Here is a 9,777-nt window from a genome sequence, read left to right on the forward strand (position 1 = left end):
ACAGAGTTTTGCAGAAAAACGACACTCACCACCACATTGAGGTACATAAAGGTCTTGTAACCAAGCGTTCATACAGATCTGTTTGTTAGAGAACCATGTCTCTTTGCTTTCCCCGTACACAGTAGAAATCTTCGCTACAGTGCCTCTTGAAACACAGGGCACTTCGTTGCGAAAGCACCCACCATATGAGCATCAGCAATTTGCGCAAGTTCGAACGTACTGTTACGGCCTCTGCACCACTTGTTAGCAGCAAACACAGTGGCTGCGCCAAAGACTGAGGCGACGTGGAGTTTTGCAGTTATTTATTGAACTTTCTTGACAATTTCTCCCTGGTCGTCGCTGCCCATCCCTGCGGATCCCTCCGCCTGGCTGTTGCTGTGTAGATTCTCCGACAGTGCGCGCAACGCGCTCCGCTGATCGCACTCTGGAGCCTCAGGCCACCAGTGCTCCGCTGAAGCCAGAATGCGCTGTGGTTGAGATGAACTCGTCGCCGCTCGGCGCCCCAGTACGGGCACGCCCACGGAGCCGCGTCGCCGTGAGGTCAGCTGCCGACGCCTGCTGCACCGGCGGCTGGGAAGCCGTCAGTCGCGATGTCCGCGAGGTCCCGTCATGGACGGACCACGAGCCGTGGGGACGGGCTGCCGTGAAGTCCGGGCGTCAGTCCCCGGCGGCGCCTGTGACAGAGTCCGCGCTGCGGCCGGTCCTGCTGGAAGTTCTCGCTGTAGTCAATCAGCCGTGGTGCCGACCGAACTCGGGCCGACCTCCAGAGCTGACGTTGACATCTGGCGGCGAACGGATGACTCCTGCGAGCTGGAAAAGACTTCCGGCATTGTCACCTATAAAGATTGAACATTCGGACACGGACCACGTCCGACCTCAGATCCGAACTGCTTCCTAATGGCTTCAGATCCGAACTGCTTCCTAATGGCTTCCGTCTGTTGCTGCCTGCGCTCCACTATTTATATCCGGCAGGAGGACGTTTTTTACCCTCGGTGGTAGCTTTTTGTTATTACTGCCGCAGTATATCGCAGCGTAACTTAGCGTGCTGGCCTCACTTCCCCTTACTCAGCACTCTCCAAGCTTCGCTCGGTGCTCGGTCTACGAACGTCCTTGCGTCAGCCTGTTGGTAGACTACTGCTGTCAGCAAGGCTATCTGTGCCGCGCTTACTTCGCAACGCCTCGGTCGCCGGCGTACCTTGTTTTGCCATTCTCCACTGCGTGAAGCAACGCTTACTACATGTGGCCGCAACAGTACTTTGCTCCGAGATCATGCACTTCCAACTACACAGAACACTGACCTGACCACGACTGACACTTACAAAGTACTTGGGAAGTCGCACAGGCGCCGTTCGTTGCTAACTCTTGTCTCGCATCTGCATTTAAGTTCAAGCATTCATTTTCCAAGATGTTCCCAAATTTTTATCCCACCCCTGTAGTAGCTCTATTTTTCAGACACCCTGTAATGGTTAACTTCTATAACACTCTTTTTTTCTTATCTTTCGAAACACCCTATTAACCGTTCGAACAACCTATATCCTTAACATCTCAAGTATCCTCTGTTGCATATTTTCTGAAAGACCGGGAAAAACATTAAACATTTTCGAGGGACCATATGGTTCAGTAAAAATTTAAAATTCCCACTGTCCCTAGAGTTTTGAAACAATCCTGGGTCCTGTAATATTATTGGGATTTCCGTCGTTTGAAAGCTGTGAGTACCCTTGGAAAGGCATTCACCTAGCTGTGTATTAAATGATCAACTTGTGAGATGAGACCTATTCTTTAAAAGACATTTGTTTTATATAATTTACGTAACTGGAAAGATGTGGCCGGCCGGGTCGCCGAGCGGTTCTAGGCGCTCCAGTCTGGAACCGCGCGATCGCTACGGCCGCAGGTTAAAATCCTGCCTCGGGCAAGGATGTTTATGATGTCTATAGGTTAGTTAGGTTCAAGTAGTTCTAAGTTCTAGGGGACTGATGACCTAAGATGTTAAGTCCCACAGTGCTCGGAGCCATTTGATTTTTTGTAAAAGATGCGCATCTAGCGCGGACGCTAATACATCGATTGCGCAGTCAAAGAAACATTTTAACAGAAGCAGAACTGAGCGTTCCCCTTCGATCTAAGTAAAAGATGATAGTAAAAATTTTTGTAGATCTTCAGGTTTTATCGTACTTCTGCTTGTAATGTGCAAGCGTAAAGAAGGTCGTCTTTAAGCCATAGAAGTGAGAGGTCTTGCCAGCGTGCAGACAACATTATTAATTAATAAAATTCAAGTAATTTATGTTCGATACTGTAAACCGGCAAGTTACTGTTATGAAGGTGTTGAACGGTGCAAGTCCCCTAGAACTTAGAACTACTTAAACCTAACTAACCTAAGGACAGCACACAACACCCAGCCATCACGAGGCAGAAAAAATCCCTGACCCCGCCGGGAATCGAACCCGGGAACCCGGGCGTGGGAAGCGAGAACGCTACCGCACGACAACGAGATGCGGGCTCCAAGAAGTTAGCACAGGACAGGCTGAAATCTGATCGCACCATACAGTTAGAAAATTACTTACGTAAGTTGTACTCTTTATAAATAAGCCACAATTGCTTGTGAGAATTATTTGAATATATTTAGTGTTTACCAGATTTCTTATTCTATTCTTTTCCTTTATTTTTTTACCTCCATGTCATATTATTTTTATAAATGTCAAACAGCCTTTCCCACAGCAGAGAATACTGCGGCATCCTGGTCGTACACAGAAGGCCGCTCCTTGTCATGTATACAAGTCATAGCTGCCCCATTTATTAATGATTTCATTCGCAAATGCAATTTTTATTGTTCACTATTAAAGGTCCCTCAGGTAATTATAAAATTCATACTGATTATGTAAAGAAATCCGGGTTGTTCTTTTCCAAATAATAGAAACCTTTGCGTAATCAAAAACTAGCCGCCTCCTGACAACGATCAGGAGCCGACCAGAAGACGGATGTCTTCGACTGCTTTCGTGTTTCCTGTGGAAAAGCTGTGCCAAACTGGGAATACGACATTCTAGTATGAAACACAATTTATAAATAATTATCAGATTAAAATAGAAAAAAATTAAATATATTTAACTTGTTTTCTTTTATCATACTAGAGTCCCTAAACCTTTGCTATACGCCTGGGTCAGTAAACTTTGGAAACAGCCTATATACAGTCCACGAAATTTCCCGGCACAGTGTACGGTGTCTCTGACCTGCAAGTGGTTAGCTGGACGGCTGGAGGCAAACGCAGCTGTTGGCAGTACTGTACACTGCGCGCTGTAACGGCAGGTGGCCGGCTGCTGCGGCAACAGCTGGCAAACACCTCTACTGCGCCCCGCCCTGCACGGCGACAGGAATTCTGCGCCGCTGTGACAAGGGCTGGGCAACGCGCCGGCTGGCCGTGGCAGGTGCGAGATGGGTTTGGCGGCCGTGACGGGCTGTTTGGGCGCCGGAGGTCCGAACTGAAGGGCCAGGGCGTCGGACGTGGGGGAGGGAGGGAGGGAGGGAGGGAGGGGAGGTGTCGACGCTTGCAGCTGGCAGCCGTGAAAGGGCGGGTGTGGTACCCGAGGAGCGGCACCACTCCACAGGCAGGAAGGAAGGACCTCACCACTCTGCCAACCTATACAGTGTCATTTGTTGGACAGGATGCATTACAAGGACAAGGACAGCTCAGCTGCTGTAGCTCAGCTTTTGAAACACCGTATGTAACCTAGTTTTTGAAACGACCTGTGTAGCCTAACATCTAAGACAGGGGCGGGCAGGAATCCTGCACGTGTGCGGTGCACTTGCACGCGTGCAGTTAACAGGTCTTCTGCGTGCACACAGGGGCAAGTTGGCCACCCGCTTACCTCCAGTCTCCACCATACCTTCTGTCCACTCCTTCCTCTGTAATGCGTTTTGTTTTTCTAGCTTGCTTTATTGAATGATGGAATAAGGTTAGCAGGAGTGCTTGAAATAAATCATGGTTTGAAAGAGTACCTATTAACTACGATACGTTTTATTTAATTATCACAGGTGGAGTTTACAATACGTTTAATATCTGGAACAAAATTTCTGCATACAGACAAACCCAAACGGTTACGTAAATTTTCATCACTTATGTTTGCTCTTAACTGAGGCTTATTAATTCAGCAAATGATTTTCCCAGCTCTCACTATATTAAGCGCAATTTTATAGCTTGCACGTACCGCTGGGCTATTATTGTTATCGTCCTCAAAAACTGAAAACAGTGCTCCATAAAATGTTAAATCAGTTAGATGAGAGACATGACGAGAGAAAGTCGCAGATCTCTCGTAACAACGGCAACTAGGACAGATGCATCTAATATCGTCAGGTCGCTGTTCTTAAGCTCAGTCAATTTCCCCATCCGCTCAGAATCCGACAGTAAATTGTACTCGTCCTTGTGAAATTTATCATAATGGCCTTCAATACTAAACTTCCGCTGACCAGCGAGAATACTGCCACGTATTAAACATTTCGAACTTTCACGTTTTTGCACAAAGAAAAAATGATTCTCCCATTACTTTTTAAAAGATAGCAAATCTCCACGTCTCCGTTTCGTTGATTCACTCTGCATTTTCCGGTTCTTGACATACAACGTTCACTACGTAGTGGTCGCTTCGCATCAACGTCCGCGGCTTAAGCTACGTTGTGCAAGACGCGACAGTTGGCTGCGACTACGACGCTGCCCCCTCCTCTTTTCCCATCCTGGCAGACGGCGACAAGGCCGCAACACTACAGGAGTCGTCGCTGTTTCCCAAGCTCTAGTCGGCGGCGGCGGATTCAAATACATAAGAAAAATAAGAATTCCGATTTTCTTGCTGTAAAAAATACTGTATGTTAATGGAACAAAGTTACATCGGCTCCTAGAGTTAGTTTTTCGATACAGATTCTCCTTTTACATTAAAAAATTGAAAAGTCTCTCTTCCGGTTTTGCGTGTTTTTTTCGCTGTATATTACTTCTCTATCGATTATGAGGAAAGTAAAAGGCACAAAAAAATATTTGCGTATCTTATAGTTTCACATCACAGCTTGATAATGAGGTGTCTATTTTTCCGATATTCGTCAAAGTTATTCCGATACTTAATTTACAAGTAACATACTGCATAAAATTTGAATTGTGTACAGTGAAAAATGTGGTCACTGGCTACTTTGCGTATGGTTCACGTTAGGTCATACATCGTTGCCGATAAAAAGAAATCAACATACAGAAATTATTTTCAAAGTTGAGATCAGAATGATATCGATCTCCGTTTCCGAGATTTGGGCTCATATATCTCCGGAAGCGTCGCGACTAGCCGCCAGTTCTGTCTACGCGCAACGGGAGTCATGTGGTCATCACACGATAGAGAATGCATTTGTTTTGTTTCGCTGTCACATTTGGACCTAATGAAACTTTTTTGTGTCATATATTTCTCCGGTATGAGTTACTAATATTTCTCTATATGCTCTTGACAATTTCATTTAAAAGGCCACAAATTGTAGGTTTCTTAAAAGTAAAGACATGCTGCCTTCAATATATTTTCTTCTCATTCTTGCGAAGAGGATAAAATACTCACCTCTAGTATTTTCTTCTGAAACTGGACGAGGATACCCAAGTAGACGTCCTAACAAAACCAACAAATGTCAAAAATTTACGTTTTTCAACACAGCGAAAAAACGTTGAAATTAGTTTAATATCCTCTTGCCACCAATTATATTTTTTATATGATGTGGTAGGTAAATCATAGCGACACGACTGAAAAATTTGCATTATTGGGAAAATAATATATATTTCACTCACGAGTTTCAACTGTGCACCAATTTCTTCCCAAATTCTCTCTCTGAACAAAGTGTCCTTATATTTAGGGTTCTTCAAATCGTAAAGGCAAGGATGCTGCGAGACCAGCTCACAGAGCATCACGTCCTGTGAGTGGCTCATTTCAGTTTTCCTTGACTGGCTCGACATCTTTCTGGCATCTTTGTGTCGTCCGACTTCCGTCGCAACACTGCTCATAGCCTTGTACTACACTGCCGCAACCTAACTGCTGTCGCCACTGCCCCATTCGACGCCTGCACGCGAGCAGCACACGTGCAGCGCTGTGCGCTCACGAGCCACGTGCAACGTTTGCCCGCCCCTGATCTAAGACATCCTGTGAAAGGAAAGATTGGCTCTCCTGGACACCCTTATCCTTTCGCATCATTGCTGTTCGTCTAACGGTACTCGATGAAATACTGCCTCTGCAAAAAGTGTCTCAATTACCGAACTGTTTCTTCCTTTTTTCTGCCAGCATGGGAGTGTGTGTGTGTGTGTGTGTGTGTGTGTGTGTGTGTGTGTGTGTGTTTGTGTGTGTGTGTGTGTGTGTGTGTGTGTGTGTGGAGAGTTCTGCAGCCTTATAAACTGTTTTGATGTTTTGATGCTGTTCTTTGGTTAAAAAGCGTGTTTAAAGTTGTCGGATGTCGATAAGTGCTGCCTCTATCAAACACTGGGTGAGTTCGGTCACGGACAGTTTGCACTTCGTCGTAATGGTCCATCCTCCTCAATCGACGTATACGATTTTTTGTGGAGAACTAATGAAGCAGTCAACGTAAATATTTTTGCACATTATTTATTGGAGCTTCGACAACATTTTCTGATTGCTTTCAACAAGTTCAGTCATCGTTACGCCCACCCTTCCGAGGAGTTATGGTTTCTCTGTCCAAAATTAACTGCGTACACGATGGAAATCCTGAGACTTCAAGCTGACGGAATGGGTTGTGGCCACACTAATAATGATATCTTTCTGAAATTTAGCTCGGCTACTCCTTGGGCATGTCCACAAGAATTAATAGGCTAATTTTCCTTTACTTTAATTTATTCATTAGATATTGCAAAAATGTGACCATAAACACACGGCAAAAAAGGTCCACTGTTTTATTATTTTGTCAGATTGCAAAAAAAAGCGGTGTTACTGCGTTCACAGTATCTTATATCTGAAGAAAATTGTTTGTTTCTGATTTCAGAAGAGAGATGAAGACTGCAGGAATTCCGGCACGGACACACCTAATTTTGGACAGAGAAAATTTAACTGCTGGGATAGGGATCTTAATGATGACTCAGTTTCTTTTTAAAAAATGGGGAAATTATGTCCAAAATCCTATGAGCAATGTGCAAAAACATTTGCGTTGATTGCTTCATTAGTCAAAATCGCAAAATCGCTTATGTTATAGGTTGACTTTAGAGAATTGAGTCATAAGCAAAAGTTAATGTTTCACGCATCCCAATGTTTATGATGTCGTATCTCCCAAAATATTTACGTGAAATGTTATAATTTTCCAGTGGTATATGTGGGTACTGTCTGCAAAGAGTGATGCTAGTAGAGGTTGTAATAAAGAAGTATTAAAGCAAAACGTAAGTTTTATTGCATGTTGCGCGAAAATGTACGAAGCAACAAACCGTTTACTTTTCTTCATTTTATGTGGGGGCAGGGGTTCTGGGTTAGCGAGAAAATGTTTCGCAAACATTTGAAATTATGTGCAAAGTTTGTTGGCAGTCCCTGAGTGCTTTCATTCTTAAACAGTGGACGAAGTATGCGCGCTGTGACTTCCAAATTAGTCACCTCGTAATGCCTTAACCTGTGCAAAGTAATCAATCCCAGAAGTCCATTTGCTCTCCATGAAAAACTCGCCAAATATCTTCCGGACAAGTGAAATCAATGTAACGGTCTTTGGCACATGGTCACTGCGATATGACCACGACTGTGGTTACAGCTTTCTTTCCTGTGCAATGTTACAAACTCTCTTCTTCCAGCGGCCATCTGGCAGATGGATTTCTTAATGACAGATTTTCTATAATAGCTAGAATTCGATAACCACGCGTTGGTGTAGCTTCGTGTGGTTAAATGGAAAGGAAAGTAACGAGAAAGCACACGTTTCTAATATGTATGGGAACTCCATAACGTCCAACTCTCCTTTCCCCTTAGTCTTTTCCTCTTCGCTCTCATTCCCCCTCTTTGGCCATCACCTCTTCCCAGTCTGTCAATCTTCCCTTTCTCCATCCCTCCTCCTGCCCCCCCTCTCCCCTGTCTCTGTCCATCACCTCCCCCCCCCCCAACATCCTCTCTCCCTCTCTCTTGGAATCACCTCCTTGCCCTTCCTATGTACATCTTCTCCTTTCCCCCTTTTTCAGTCTCCCCCTGCCCCCTCTCCCTGTGTATCTCCTCCTTTTCGCTTTCTATGCCCATTTCTTCCCGCCCCCCCCCCTTCTCTCTGATCTTCATTCTTGATTATTCTTAATGCAACTTTCTTCCTTACCAACAACATTTCACTATGTAATCTGTATCCACCTGAATTAGAGTATACTGCGTCAAGAACTTTCCGAGATTTTTGATTACAATGTTTCCTATTGATATATTACAAATTTCTTTATATATTAAAATAAGTATGTAAAACCTAACCACACACACACACACACACACACACACACACACACACACACACACACACACACACACACACACACACACACATTCAAATGGAACGTTTATATAAAAAAAGCTTTTGGATATTTAAGATTTCGAACAAACGAACATTTACATTGCTATCTATATAGATGTAAGATCTATATTTCCTGCAGACCCAGGCCAGAAACTGTATAGTCGAAATAAATAATTTCCTCCTCCTTGACTGACTGTAGCTATCGTTTCCCGCACCTCAGAGTACAGTCACAGCAACGACAAGAGGCGATCTTGCAGTATAACGTCACACACACCTCGAAAGTACAGCACAGCATTTGGCCTAAATAAGTCTAAATGTTATGGCACTTGCCCAAATTACTAGCCACGCGAACCATAGCTCATCGTGGTGTGTATCCAGGGGCACCCCATAGCATCGCTTGAGGTTGCCAGGCCCCTTCTAGGAGCCTCTTCAAATAGACAGGAGCATCGTAATGTTGTTTGAAGAACTGGGGCTCGCCTCGAAAGACGTTTTGTGTCGCTGCTGAGTGCAGCGTAGCCACGTCAAGGATAGCCGCAAAAAGGGCCGCCGCGCTGAGAGTCCGTGCTGCCCCTGTGCAAGCTTGCCTTGCTCCACACAAGCCTATCTCCCGACTGGGGATACGACGTGACACGGCATTTTGGTCTTACGTGGTCGAGAGAACGATACGAGGAGCGTTAGGAAAGTCCGTGCAACGTCCGAGAGATGGCACCACCGTCGCGTGTCGAGGTCATGTTTCGTTAGTAACATCTTTGGAAAGACCGCACACCGAGTTTCAGCCATATTGGTCTATTTCTTTGTGTTTGGCATTCTTGTGAATCGAGGAAGTCGAGTGATAGTCAAAAAACGTACGAAAATGAATTTCGTGTGGTGATTAATCACTGCTTTATGAAAGGCAAAACGCCTCAGGAGGCTAAAGAGAAGCTTGATAAACATTATGGTGACTCTGTACCTTTGATTAGAACAGTTGTAAGACGTTGTGGTCTCCTTACCTTCATTGCTTACATATTCCGCCCTCACAATCATATTCCGCACATTAAGACGCTTCATTCAAACCCAAACTCGATAAGATTAAGTCAAAGTTGTATGAATTCAGGTAAACGATATGCAATTAACAAGTAAGCGCACCGTGGTTGAAATACTCGAGGCTGGCGTACACACGTACATTTCAGACACGACGGTCACAGAAGCTTTTAGTTCGAGAAAAAAACCGCGCAACAGGACGCCGGTCCCTTCAGAGGACGATCCAGCCCGTGTCGGTCGGTGACCGCCCATGTAGCGGACAGTGTGGGCCCATGAAAAGAGGGAACGTCCCCA

Source organism: Schistocerca cancellata, chromosome 12 (assembly GCF_023864275.1).
Source record: "Schistocerca cancellata isolate TAMUIC-IGC-003103 chromosome 12, iqSchCanc2.1, whole genome shotgun sequence".
Classification (NCBI taxonomy): Eukaryota; Metazoa; Arthropoda; class Insecta; order Orthoptera; family Acrididae; genus Schistocerca; species Schistocerca cancellata.